Below are 14,691 nucleotides of genomic sequence, written 5' to 3' on the forward strand. Positions count from 1 at the left end.
AACCATTGTTTAAGTTAATTTTTGTCAGGGATTTCCCTGCAAGGCTGCTGCACGTGAGAGAGGGTAAACCCCACAGACACTTCCATGAAGCTCCCGGTCACCCAAGGGTATCTTTCAGTTGGGAGGAGCAAGTGCCCTTGTTCTTGAGAGCTGAAAAACTAAGTCTGTCATTTATTTGTGATACAACAGTTCAGTTCCTCACATGAATGTGCACAGACAAACTGAATTAGAATAAATTTTAGGAGTAAAAGTTACAAAGAATTCCCTTTAGAATGGAGCTCAGAACTAGAATTAGGATCCTTAAACAACAACTTCCTAGGAGAAAACCAGCTCAGAATAAATCAAGGATCATCAACCAAAGGAAGGTCTGGGGCTCAGGAGGACTTACCATTCCATCAGATGAGAAACTTGAACTCGATGGGGCTTCAGTGGGCCCCTACTGTTACCTTAGCTCCAATTTTGGGAACTCCTTGGGGGTCCTGAGTCTTCTCTGAGGCCCCACGATGGGTGCCAAAATTATTGTCAATGAAAAGAGTCAAACTCTTTAAAAAATATTTTAAGACATTTATATATTTTTAGAAAGTCATGAGACATTAATCAAATACCTTTAAGAAATATGGTGGCTTGGTTCAGAAAGGCAGGACAACTCAAACCCAGGGTTTCCAGGCAATAGGTAAATTTAAACATTTTCTGGTTGACAATTGGTAGAATTTATCTGAAGACCTAGGATCAATAGTAAGGAAGGTTCAGGTTAAGATAAATGATTGTGGAGACAAAGTTTTATTGTGCAGAGGAATCTCTCAGATAGCAGACTTCAGAGCGAGGGCAGGTTGTAAAACGTTTTGTATCAGGCCTAAAAGGGTGTCTGGGTCTTAGCTGATTATCTCTTAAGAAAGGAAGGAAAACAATGGGGAAAGGGGATTCTCTATGGAATTTGGATTTTCCCCACAAGAGACTTTGAAGGGCAAGGTATGGCAAGAAAATATATTTTGGAGTTAAATATTTTTCCTTGTCTTGTACTGTTACGCCAGAGTCAGGTTGAAAAGTAAGTCAATAAGGATCAAATAAAACCAATCTGATGAGAATTTATGGTTTGTAGGACATGACTCCCTAGACTCGGTAGGTAGGAATCTGGGCAAGATAAAAAATCAGAGCTTAATCCTTGCTAGAAAGAAAAGTTCTTAAAAACTCTATATCTGACAAAACATTCCTTCAAAAATTAGGGAGAAATTAAGACATTTATAGCTAAACAATAGCAGATTCATTACCACTAGACCAGCCCTACAACAAATATTAAAGGGAGTCATTCATGTTGAAATGAAAGAACATTAGACAGTAACTCAAAACCATATGAAGATAAAAATCTCCAGAAAGGGCAAATCTTTATGAAGCATTATAAAGGACAATAGTATTGTAATTTTGGGTTATAAGTCAATTGTTTTGTCTTCTGCTGAATTGAAAAGACAAATCATGAAAAATAATTATACATCCATGTTACTAGGCACATATGTTGAGATAAATTTTGTGATATTAATAATATAAAAGGAGCAGAGCTAAAAGGAATAGAGTTTATGTATAATTGAATTTAAGTTGGTATCAATTCAAATTGATTATTGTAACTTTAGGAAGTTGTGTGACATCTCCATGATAACTACAAAGAATATATAGAGGAAATATACAAAAAAAATAGGAAAAGAATCAAACATTTCACTAAGTAAAATCTACTAAATACAAAAGAAGACAGTGATGGGAGAAATTACGTTATAAAAAAGCTACAAGACATACAGAAAATAAATAGCAAAACGGCAGAATCCTTTTTATCAGTACGTTAAATGGAAATAGATTAAATTATATGATTAAAAGGAAGAGATTGACAAAAATAGATTTCCAAAAAGTATTCTACTGTTTACTTCCAACAAATGACTCATTTTAGACATGGAGACACAAATCAGTTGAAAGTAAAATGATGAAAAAATATCCATGCAAAGAGAAACAAAAAAATTACTAAGACGACTATACTAATGTCAGACAAGTGGAATTTGCCAGTAAAGCTTTCAGAGCCCCTGCCTCAGAAAATGGTCAACTCGCAGGTTGGTAAGAAGAATTTATCAACAATAGTACAGATTTGAAAAAGGAAAACATTTTATTAGAATGAAAACGCTGTGAAAGACTGAAGCAGGGTATCTCAGCAAGAGGACTGAGCACACTATGGTGGATTTTCCTTAGGAGCATTTATGGACCTCAGGGCACGAGTTTAAGGGTAATTTTGACCTCATTCACTATGTAGGTCGTGATAAGTGATTACATTTTGGTGCTTTAATGTTAGCAAAGTTTGCAGAATGAGTTTTGGCATGGCATTCTGGAGATGTATAGAAATTCTAGTTACTTATAAAAGTTGAATAAGTCCTAGCAGTGCTATCAGTGAAAGAAATTTGAGTTACCAGTGGCCTATCTGTACAGGTCTGTAGCAACTTCAGTCCTTGGCTCCTCAGAAGAAAGAATTTGACTGAGGGACATAAAGCAGAAAAAGAGACTGAGGAAAGTTCCAGAAAAGGAACGGAAGTTTATTTAAAAGTTTATCTGAAGACTTGGGATTAGAGCAAGAGAGAAACAAAGGCATGCTTGGAAGAGACCTAAGCAGGCTTGTGAAGATTAAAGAGAGAATGCCAAGTACCCCATTTAACGATGATCCTAGGGCTTTTATAAGCTCCCTCTTGCCCATGATTCTTACCTTCGGGCGGGCTGCTGCATGCACAGAGTCCTCTCTCCCTTAGGAAGTGAGCACAAGAAGAGTGCTTAAGGAGTTCTATGCATGCCCATCTGAAGCTTTGTTCCTTTTTCCAGTGGAGTGTACCTGTAAGATCATAGTTTACTATTTTTGTCTCTTAATATTCATGCCCAGGAAGTTGTTTCTCCCTCGGGTCTGCATTCAGGTAACACTTTTAATGTTAGCAGGTGTGGACCGTCAGGAGATTGTCTCCCCCTGGCTGCTGATCATTTTTGGAGAGCCAAAACAATAATTACCAAATCATTTCCTGACATTTCCAGTGGGTGGGGTACATGGTGCAAGCTATCATTGGATCAATCATTTTGTAATTTGGAGGACCATGGTCTTCTTGTCACAGCTGCACTAGGCAGTGCTTCAGTGAGGACTCTGTGTGGGGACTTGAACCCCACATTTCCCTTCTGCAGTGCCCTATGAGAGGTTCTCCTGAGGGCTCCACTTCTGCAGCAAACGTCTTCCTGGACATCCATGTGTTTCCATACATTCTCTGAAATCTATGTAGAGGTTCCCAAACCTCAACTCTTGACTTCTGTGAACCTGCAGGCCCAACGCCCTGTGAAGCTGCCAAAGCTTGGGGCTTTCACCCTCTGAATCAAAGGCCTGAGCTCTATGTTGGCCCCTTGAAGCCATGGCTGGAATACAAGATACCAAGTCCCTAGACTGCACAAAGCAGCAAGGGCCTGGGTCTGGCCCACAAAACCATTTTTTTCTCCTAAGACTCTGGGCCTGTGATGGAGGGGCTGCCATGAAGGCCTCTGACATGACTTGGAGACATTTTCCCCATTATCTTGATGATTAACATTTGGCTCCTCGTTTCTTATGTAACTTTCTGTAGCTGGCTTGAATTTCTCCTCAAAAATAGGTTTTTATAGTGTATCGCATAATGAGACTGCAAATTTGCCAAACTTTTATGCTCTGCTTTCCTTTTAAATATAAGTTTCAATTCTAAACTATATATTTGTGAATACATAAAACTTAATGCTTTTAACAGCACCTGAGTCACATCTTGAATGCTTTGTTTCTTAGAAATTTCTCCTGCCAGGTACCCTAAATTATCTCTCTCAGTTTCAACATTGCACAGATCTCTAGGGCAGGGGCAAAATGTCACAAGTATCTTTGCATAGCAAGAGTCACCTTTATTCCAGTTCCCAAAATGTTCCTCATTTCCATCTGAAACAATCTCAGCCTGGATTTCATTCTCTATATCACTATAAGCATGTTGAACAAAGCCACTGAAAAACTCTCTAGGAAGTTCCAAACTTTCTCACATCTTTCTATTTTCTTCTGAGCCTTTCAAACTGTTCCAACTTCTGCCTGTTACCCAGTTTTAAAGTTTCTTCCACATTTTGGGGTATCTTTATAGCAGCACCCCACTACCCAGTACCAATTTATTGTATTAGCCTGTTTTCATGCTGCTAATGAAGACATACCTGAGACTGGGTAATTTATATGGAAAAGAGGTTTATTTGTGTCACAGTTCAGCATGGCTGGGAAGGTCTAAAGTAACTTACGTTCATGGCAGAAGGTACCTTTTCACAGGACAGCAACAGAAAGAATGAGAGCTGAGCAAAGGGGAAAACATCTCTTATAAAATCCTCACCCCCATGATTCAATTACTTTTCACTGGGTACCTCCCACAACATGTGGTGATTATGGAAACTACAATTCAAGATGACATTTGGGTTGGAATACGGCCAAACCATATCAGGGCCCCATGAGTGATCCAGACAGGCCATCAGAGAGCCTTCCTGAGAGTTAGGGAGAGTTGGACCACCTGGTTCTTGGTGCTTTAGTCCATTCCCAGGGACTTTATCTCACCCTCTCATGCTCTTGAGACCATATGAGGAAAGAAAGGCTATAGGATGGAAGAGGCAGGGAAGATAACTTATGGAGAACCAGAAATAAAGGGTGGGAAGAGAGCAGCACATGTGGAGAAGTAGGTGAAGGAAAGGGACATGGGATGTCAGGAGAGGAAGAAAGAATAGTGGGAAGGGGAAGAGGAGCGAATAAGCCAGGCTTGATGTGAGAAAGAGCTCAGATTCAAGGAAATCTTATGAATGTCTTTGCTGAGCAGAGACATGTATCCAACAAGACTATATATGGAAGACTGAGGAAGAAGATTTTCCCCAGTCAGTAATCTTTTCTATCTTGTTCATCACAGTATCTCCAGCACTAGCACTGTGTCTAGCACACAGTAAGTACACATACATTAATGTATGAATTTGCTTCCAGTGTAATGTGATCCTGCATGGGCTTGATATGAAACATTTTGACTACTATTACTATTATTACAACTTCTATTCCAATTACTATACTACTATAACAACTACTACCACTACTAACTAACCCTGAACACCTTCTCTAATGACAGGTGCTGTTATGAGTGTTTTTAAAGTACTAACTCTAATCTTCATAACACCCCCATGAATTGGGTTACTATTGATTTTACCATTTATGAGAGGGAGTATCACATGGTGATTAAGGACATAGCTTCTGACAAACGCTGGCTCTATCACATATTACGTGTGTGACCTTGCGTAAGCCTCATAGCCTCTCTCTGCCTAAGTTTCTCCATCTGTAAAATGGAAATAATAATAATAATACTTCCCAGGGTGGTTGTGATTGTTATATCAGCCAATACCTGTAAAGTGTTTGGATTACTTTTTGGCACATGATAAATTAGCTGCTTTTATGTTATAGATGAGAAAACTGAACCAAGGAGATATTAAGTAATATGCACTAATTTGTACAGTTAATTAGTGACAGAGACAAAATTTGAACACAGGTTTCCTCTTATTCTATCTAATGGAGCCACATTCTACTCACTATTCTATATTGCCTCTCAGTACATATGTTGGTAATTACATAGATGTATTGATTTTTTTTACAATTCTTAGGAAATCAAAATGTATTCTACTCAGATCTCTCTTACTTCTCTCCCCATAAGCCAATATAAAGATCTTTACTCAAGTAAATGAAATATTTTCTTAACATTTACTTATTCTAGTCTAAAGTTCCTGTTGGAACCTGCCATATAATTATGTGAAAATTTTAGTTACCCCTTGAATTTTTTACACAGAGTCCAATGACAGTGGAAAATTGAAACAGTCTTATTCTCAACCCCTGCATTGAAGCTGAAAGACTGGCCATGAGCTAAGAGACTCTGACCCTTCTCTGTAGCACAATTCAATAACTGTTCCTTGTATTACTGTAATAATCTTCAAAGTGATTTTCCTGCCTTTGTCCAACTTCCAATTATTGATTTTCCCCACCTGACTGCTCAGAGACCTATCTACAACACAGATATCCCTATGTCACTCTCCCATTTAAAACTCTTCCATCCTTTTCCATTGTTTCGGTGGCATTAAAGAATCTCTGTGATCAAATTTCTGAATAACTCATTTACCTCCTTTTACTTCCATAACATTTGTCATGCTCTATTGTAAACAATGATTGATTATTACTGGGAGAGGAAGGGGAAGTTGTGAAAAATCATGTTCCATACTGGATTTGGAGCTCCACGGGGGCAAAGATCATATATTTGTAATCTCTATATCCCTGATGACTAGAACAGTTCCCAGTGCATAGTAGACATTCAATTAATGTTGAATGAATGGATGGTGGGTAAATATCAATTAAATACCTAAAATACATAGATGAAATTCACTATAAATAAAATTTCTTTTTGGTGAGAAAAGGTAAATACTCTGTATTTACACTGTTAATGGGTGTATATAATATATAGACACAATCTATCTGAGTTTTGTCCAGTCATACAGAAATTTAGCAGATTTTCCTGCCATTAAAAGACAAGGCTCAAGTGATTCTCTCATCTCAGCCTCCTTAGTAGCTGGGACTACAGGAATGTGTGCCACCATGCCTGGAGATTTTTGGTTTGTTTTGCTTTGTTTTGTTTTGTTTTAAAAAGATGGGCCTTGCTATGTTGCACAGGCTGATTGCAAACACCTATGATCAAATCATCATCCTGCTTCGACCTCACAAAATGCTGGGAGTACAGGCATGAGCTACTGTGGCTGGTCCCTATCTCATATTCTGAACCTTTGCTTCTCACACTTTTCAAAATCTTTACACAAGGACTGTCCTTATGTCATCTTTGTGGCATCATATAACATGCAAAATAAAACAATTCCAACTCAGGGAATGTTATGACTGGAAGAGCTTTTAGAAATAATGTAGTCCACCCTTCTTTATAAAATCTTACTGCCAATAATAATGCTAATAATTCAGCACTCAGTATTTGCCAGTCTCCTTTTACATGTATCAACATATTTAACCCTTGCAACAACACTTTAATGCATTTTTTATTATTATGCCCATAGTGTCAATGAGGAAACTAAAGAACAGAGAGGTTAAACAAGTTGTCCAAGTTCACATAGCTAGTAAGTGCAAGGCCCATAAATAAGTGATTTGCCCGGAATCATTTAATTTGGGGCTATCAGTGTTGGCAGGGGCTTTAGAAAACAAATCCAACTCTTTGTTCCCTGTGTGTGTGTGTGTGTGTGTGTGTATGTGTGCGCACACGCGCACGTGTGCACCCACTAAGGTACTTAGAGAAAAAAAATTGTTTAAGATTGTACAACCAGCTAGTAATTGAGGCAGAACTGGAACTCAGACTTGTGGACAACCAGCCTCATACTTTTTTGTAGCACTCTATGCTGACCTTCTTTTTGAATAATTTTCAGACTTTTCTCTCTACCAACTTGGTTCAGATAAGTTTTCTTGCTAGAATTCATGGGTGTGGGAAATCCTGAGCACTGAAAGATCAGGGCCATGAAGTCTGGCCTTTGTACAACAAAGTGGACTATCTGTACTATCTTCATTTAGTAGTACTGAGAAAGCTTCATGTAAGATTTAAGGAATATTCAGTCAGGTCTAATATTGGTAACTTTGATCTCAAATTTATAAAAGTAAAACAAAATCTCAGCCAGCATCACAAGGAGTAAGAGGGAATGAGAGATCGTTAGGCTCACAGAGCCTCATCGTGACTAGAGTCCTGTGAATAGGAGATTGGCAGCATAGAAAGTGAGTAGAAATGGGCCTGTTTGCCTGGAACTCACTCTGTAACAGGAGCATATACAATATATATTACTAAGGTGTACTGAAATGAGGGCATGAGCCATTTAGTCTGTAATTAGCAAAGAGTAAGTGATTCAAATGTAATTGACAGAATTTCTGTGGCCCTGGCAGAAATCTGGCTGCTGTGTAGGTTCACTTCCTTTGAAAACTACTTCCAAGTTAAGGAGCTGGTTATGGACCTTGGGAAATACTTGAGAAGCTTCTCATGACCAAGATTTAAGAGGCCTTCTGTACCAAAAGGGCCCAGAAAGTCATTACTCTAGTTTAAAAAACAGCATTGTCTCTATAAGGATACCCCTGAAAATGTACACATATTATGTAGGAGAGGGGTTAAATGACATAGATGAGCCTTGTTTTACATATATTATGTAGGAGAGAGGGGTTTAATGATGTAGATGAGCCTTTTTTATTACTGAAGAAGAGCTAGCTGTCACTTTGGAAAGTGAAGAGCAGAGATACATGGAGAGAAAGCAATATGAGGTGAGCTATAATATTGAGGGTCAGGAAAGGTATAAATGTGATAGGCCTTTACAGAAAGGCTCCAGATCAATGAATATGATAGAAATCATAATGTAGATATGATGCATTACAATGTGTGGTTGAAATTTTCTATAGTATTTCATTTCTACATTCTTTCATTTGACTCTCCCAGTAACTAAGGAAAATGTTAATTCCATTTTCTAGAAGAGAAAAATGGAGGCTTTGAGAGGTTAAGTTAATTTCCAAAGGCCATACTTTAAGTGAAGAAGTTGGAACTTTACCCTGCTTGGTTGAATCCTATAGGCCTTGCTCCCTGAGGTGGATAGATAGAAACAACAGGGGAGGTGAAAGTACAGATAGCAGGAATGAGGCTAAGGGCCTTTTTCTTCCATCTCGCCTTTGGGAACTCAAAACATAAGTTTGTAGTATTGAAAGCAGTATTAAGAGTAGAGTTGCAAACATTAACACATTCATTTACACATGTGAATCACTTGCTTTGTTACTTACCTATAGTGAAGTTTTAATCATGCCCTAACTCTTCTCCACACTTAAGTACATATGCTACCTCCTGCCACAAATCCAGATTAGAAAAAGCAAACAGAATTAGGCAGATGAAGTTTCTGCTCCTCTAAGTCATCAAACACATTCTTAAGCCAAATAAAATAATTTATTCTTATTCTTCTCTTGTAGCACAATCTCCATTTCTGCAAGGTAAAGTGTAATTAATTCATAACTTTTAAAATCTAGCCTGAGTTATGTTTCACAAGGGGACTGGGTTGATATTTTTTTCTCCATCTTGTCTTAAAGTGGTTGTTAAGAAAAGTGATAGTGTAAACCAGATTGCAGGGAGATAATTAAAGAACTAAAGATAATTGTTTTAAAGCATTTTGGAAAAACTCAGTTACAAACAATTGATATACTAATTACAACCTATTTTTATCTGCTGACACAGAAAGATTCCCTAAGGGCCTTGAGTTTTAGCAGATTTAGACACTGAATAGAAGTAATAAACTAGTATTTTTGTGAATACTCAAGTCGTACTTTACCAAATTAGATTCAAGTGTATAGGACAATACCTAATCCAAAATTGGTATTTAGTTAATGCTTACTCAGTGAATTTAAATGAACTAATAGAACATTAGATATATGAGGAATGCTTGGTTTCTCTTTACAGAAGGCCCTTGAGCTTGAGGATCCTTCAGAAGGGTCCTGGCCAACCATATAATCATCACAAGTGTGGAAAATTCTGCCAGTATCTACAATCAGAGGAATGAAACTCCCATCCCTGTCTCCCGAGCTCTACAGCTTTATGAATAAGTCATACTTATATCATGCTCTCAGGCTGAATATGTGGAGGAGAAAAGCTTGGAGCAGGAATCCCTAGGCTAGAAAAAGATCCTTTTCCTGGTCCCCCAAGAAATCTGGCTTCTCAATCTTAAACTTCAGAGCTCTTTGGTTTCACGAACTAACCTTCCCTGGTTAGCTGAAAAGTCTTCATTTTCCCCTCAGGGTTCTCTAGTTACCTCTGGATGAAGAGAGAAAGTTCTACTAGTCTCTAAATTTTGTTTCACTCATCCCTTTTGGTTTTGGTTTTGGTTTTACCTTGAAGCCTGACTTACCTTAGTATATATTGTTTTCTTTTTTAAAATTATACTTTAAGTTCTAAAATACATGTGTAGAACGTGCAGGTTTGTTACCTGGGTATACATGTACCACGGTGGTTTGCTGGACCCATCAACCCATCATCTACATTAGGTATTTCTCATAATGCTGTCCCTCCCCTTGCTCCCCACCACCTGAAAGGCCCTGGTGTGTGCTGTTCCCCCTCGTGCCCATATGTTCTCACTGTTCAACTCCCGTTTGTGAGTGACAATATGTGGTGTTCAGTTTTCAGTTCCTGTGCTAGTTTGCTGAGATATGTGCTACATTTACTTTACCCAGTCTATCATTGATTGGCATTTGGGTTGGTTCCAAATATTTGCTATTGTGAATAGTGCTGCAATAAACATACATATGCATGTCTCTTTATAACAGAACGATTTATAATCCTTTGGGTATATACCCAGTAATAGGATTACTGGGTAAAATGACATTTCTGGTTCTATATCCTTGAGGAATCACCACACTGTCTTCCAAAATGGTTGAACTAATTTATACTCCCACCAACAGTGTAAAAGGGTTTTTATTTCTCCACATTCTCTGCAGCATCTGTTGTTTCCTGACTTTAATGATCGCCATTCTAACTGGTGTGAGATGGTACTTCATTGTAGTTTTGATTCGCATTTCTCTAATGACCAATGATGATGAATTTTCTTTCATGTTTATTGGCTGCATAAATGTCTTCTTTTAAAAAGTGTCTGTTCATATCCTTCACCCACTTTTTGATGGAGTATTTGGGCTTTTTTCTAAATTTGTTTAAGTTTCTTGTAGATTGTGGATCAAAGCCCTTTGTCAGATGGAGAGATTGCAAAAATTTTCTCCTATTCTGTAGGCTGCCTGTTTACTCTGATGATAGTTTCTTTTGCTGCACAGAAGCTCTTTAGTTTAATTAGATCCCATTTGTCAATGTTGGCTTTTGTTGCAATTGCTTTTGATGTTTTAGTCATGACGTCCTTGCCCATGCCTATGTCCTGAACGGTATTACCTAAATTTTCTTCTATCGTTTTTATGGTTTTAGGGCTTACATTTAAGTGTTTAATCTGTCTTGAGTTAATTCTTGTATAAGGTGTAAAGAAGCGGTCAAGTCCCAGTTTTCTGCATATGGTTAGCCAGTTTTCCCGACACCATTTATTATGTAAGGAATATACTTCCCATTGCTTGTTTTTGTCAGGTTTGTCAAAGATCAAATGGTTGTAGATATGTGGTGTTATTTCTGAGGCCTCTGTTCTTTCCACTGGTCTATATATCTGTTTTGGTACCAGTACCATGATGTTTTGGTTATTATAGCCTTGTAGTATACTTTGAAGTCAGGTAGCGTGATGCCTCCAACTTTGTTCTTTTTGCTTATAACTGTCTTGACTATACAGGCTCTTTTTTGGTTCCATATAGAATTTAAAGTAGTTTTTTCTAATTTTGTGAGGAAAGCCAGTGGTAGCTTGTTGGGGATAGCATTGAATCTATAAATTACCTTGGGAAGTATGGCCATTTTCATGATGTTGATTCTTTCTTTCCATGAGTATGGAATATTTTTCCACTTGTTTGTGTCTTCTCTTATTTCCTTGAGCATTGGTTCATAGTTCTCCTTGAGGAGGTCCTTCACATCCCTGTATGTTGTATTTCAAGGTATTTTAGACTCTTTGTAGCAATCGTGAATTGAGATTCACTCATGATTTGGCTCTCTGCTTGTCTATTATTGGTGTATAGGAATGGTTGTGATTTTTGCACATTGATTTTGCATCCTGAGAATTTGCTGAAGTTACTTGTCAGCTTAAGGAGATTTTGGACTGAGACAATGGGGTTTTCTAAATATAGAATCATGTCATCTGCAAAGACAGACAATTTGACTTACTCTCTTCCTATTTGAATATGCTTATTTCTTTCTCTTGCCTGATTGACCTGACCAGAACTTCCAATATTATGTTGAAAAGGAGTGGTGAGACAGGACATCTTTGTCTTGTGCCAGTTTTCAAAGGAAATGCTTCTAGTTTTTGCCCATTCCGTATGATATTGGCTGTGGGTTTGTCATAAATAGCTCTTATTCTTCTTCTTATTTTATTTATTTATTTATTGAGATGGAGTTTTGCTCTTGTTTCCCAGGCTGGAGTGCAATAGTGCGATCTCAGCTCTGCAACCTCCACCTCCTGTGATCAAGTGATTCTCCCGCCTCCAAGTGATTCTCCTGCCTCCACCTCCCAAGTAGCTGGGGTAACAGGTGTGCACCACCACTCCTGGCTAATTTTGTATTTTTAGGAGAGATGGAATTTCTCCATGTTGGTCCGGCTGGTCTCGAACTCCCGACCTCAGGTGATCTGCCCACCTTGGCCTCCTAAAGTGTTGGGATTACAGGCTTGAGCCACCATGCCCGGCCAAATAACTCTTTATTATTTTAAAATACGTTCCATCAATATCTAGCTCATTGAGTGTTTTCAGCATGAAGAGGTGTTGAATTTTATCAAAGGCATTTTATGCATCTATTGAGATAGTTATGTGCTTTTTGTCATTGGTTCTCTTCATGTGATGGATTATGTCTATTGATTTGCATATGTTAAACCAACTTTGCATCCCAAGGATGAAGCCGACTTGATCATGGTGGATAAGCTTTTTCATTTGTTGCTGGATTCAGTTTGCCAGTATTTTATTGAGGATTTTTGCATCTGTGTTCATCGGAGATATTGGCCTGAAATTTTCTTTTTCTTGTGACTCTGCTAAGTTTTGGCATCAGAATGATGCTTTCCTCATAAAATGAGTTAGGGAGGAATCCTTCTATTGTTTGGAAAAGTTTGGTCTTTTCTTTGGTTGGCAGGGTATTAATTAATTTCAGAACTTGTTATTGGTCTCAATTTCAGAACTTGTTATTGGTCTACTTAGGGTTTCAAATTCTTCCTGGTTTAGTCTTGGGAGGGTGTATGTATTCAGGAATTTGTCCATTTCTTTTAGATTTTCTAATTTATTTTTGTAGAGGTGTTTATAGTATTCTCTGACGGTAGTTTGTATTTCTGTGGAATCAGTGATGATATACCCTTTATCATTTTTTGTTGTGTCTATTGGATTCTTCTCTCTTTTCTTATTAGTCAGGCTAGCAGTCTATTTTGTTAATCTTCAAATAACCAGCTCCTAGATTCATTGATTTTTTAAAGAGTTTTTTGTGTCTCTATCTCCTTTAGTTCTGTTCTGATCTTAGTTATTTCTTTTATTCTGCTAGTGTTTGAATTTGTTCGCTCTTGCTTCTCTAGTTCTTTTATTGTGATGTTAGAGTGTCAATTTTAGATCTTTTTCTGCTTTCTCCTGTGGGCATTTAGTGCTATAAATTTTCCTCTAAATACTGCTGTAGCTGTGTCACAGTTATTCTGGTACTTTGTGTCTTTGTGCTCATTGGTTTCAAAAACTTACTTATTTCTGCCTTAATTTCGTTATTTTCACAGTAGTCATTCAGGAGCAGGCAGTTCAGTTTCCATGTGGTTGTGAGGTTTTCAGTGAATTTCTTCATCCTGAGTTCTAATTTGATTGCACTGTGCTCGGAAAGCCTGTTATGATTTCTGTTCTTTTGCATTTGCTGAGGAGTGTTTTACTTCCAATTATGTGGTTGATTTTAAAATAAGTGCTATGGGGTGCTGAGAAGAATGTATATTTTGTTGATTTAGAGTGGAGAGTTCTGTGGATGTCTACTAGGTCTGCTTAGTCCAAAGCTGATTTCAAGTCCTGAATGTCATTGTTAATTATCTGTCTCATTAATCTGTCTAATATTGACAGTGGAGTGTTAATGTCTCCAACTATTATTGTGTGGGAGTCAAAGTCTCTGTGTAAATCTCTAAGAATTTCCTTTATGAATTTGGGTGCTCCTTTATTGGGGCATATATATTTAGGATAGTTAGCTCTTCTTGTTGTGTTGATTCCTTTACCCTTATGTAGTACCCTTCTTTGTCTTTCTGATGTTTGTGGATTTAAAATCTGTTTTGTCGGAGGTTAAAATTGTAAGTTCTACTTTTTTTTTTTTTTTTTTTTTTTTTTTTTTTTTTTTTTTTTTTTTGCTTTCTATTTGCTTGGTAAATATTTCTCCATCCCTTTATTGTGAACATATGTGTGTCTTTGCCTGTGAGATGTGTCTCCTGAATACAACACACTGATAGGTCTTGATTTTTTATCCAATTTGCCAGTCTGTGTCTTTTAATTGGGCCATTTAGCCCATTTACATTTAAGGTTAATATTGTTATGTTTGAGTTTGATCCTGTCATTTATGATGCTAGCTGGTTATTTTGCACAATCAGTTGATGCAGCTTTTTCATAGTGTTGATAGTCTTTACATTTTGGTATGTTTTGCAGTGGCTGGTACCGATTTTCCCTTTCCATATATAGTGCTTCTTTCAGGAGCTCTTTTAAGGCAGGTCTGGTGGTAACAAAATCCCACAGCATTGTCTTGTCTTTAAAGGACCTTATTTCTCCTTCACTTATTAAGCTTAGTTTGGCTTGATATGAAATTCTGAGTTGACAATTGTTTTCTTTAAGGATGTTGAATATTGGCCCCCACTTTCTTTCTGGATTGTAGAGTTTCTACAGGGAGACCTGCTGTTAGTCTGATGGGCTTCCCTTTTTGGGTAAATTGACCTTTCCCTCTGGCTGCCCTTTACATTTTTTCCTTCATTTCAATTTTGGTGAATCTGATGATTATGTGT

General features: G+C 37.6%; 1 long non-coding RNA gene across 1 annotated transcript in view; it reads right to left on the reverse strand.

The window, feature by feature from the left end:
* Positions 1–595: 595 nt before the first annotated feature.
* Positions 596–14,691, reverse strand: part of LOC144338448 (uncharacterized) — a 31,569-nt gene continuing 17,473 nt past the window's right edge. Inside the window, exons 2-3 of the long non-coding RNA XR_013412623.1 lie at positions 2,732–2,854; positions 596–723 (exon numbers count right to left, since the gene is read on the reverse strand). This is a non-coding gene — a long non-coding RNA (uncharacterized LOC144338448). The remainder of the gene's footprint in view (positions 724–2,731; positions 2,855–14,691) is intronic.

Source organism: Macaca mulatta, chromosome X (assembly GCF_049350105.2).
Source record: "Macaca mulatta isolate MMU2019108-1 chromosome X, T2T-MMU8v2.0, whole genome shotgun sequence".
Lineage (NCBI taxonomy): Eukaryota > Metazoa > Chordata > Mammalia > Primates > Cercopithecidae > Macaca > Macaca mulatta.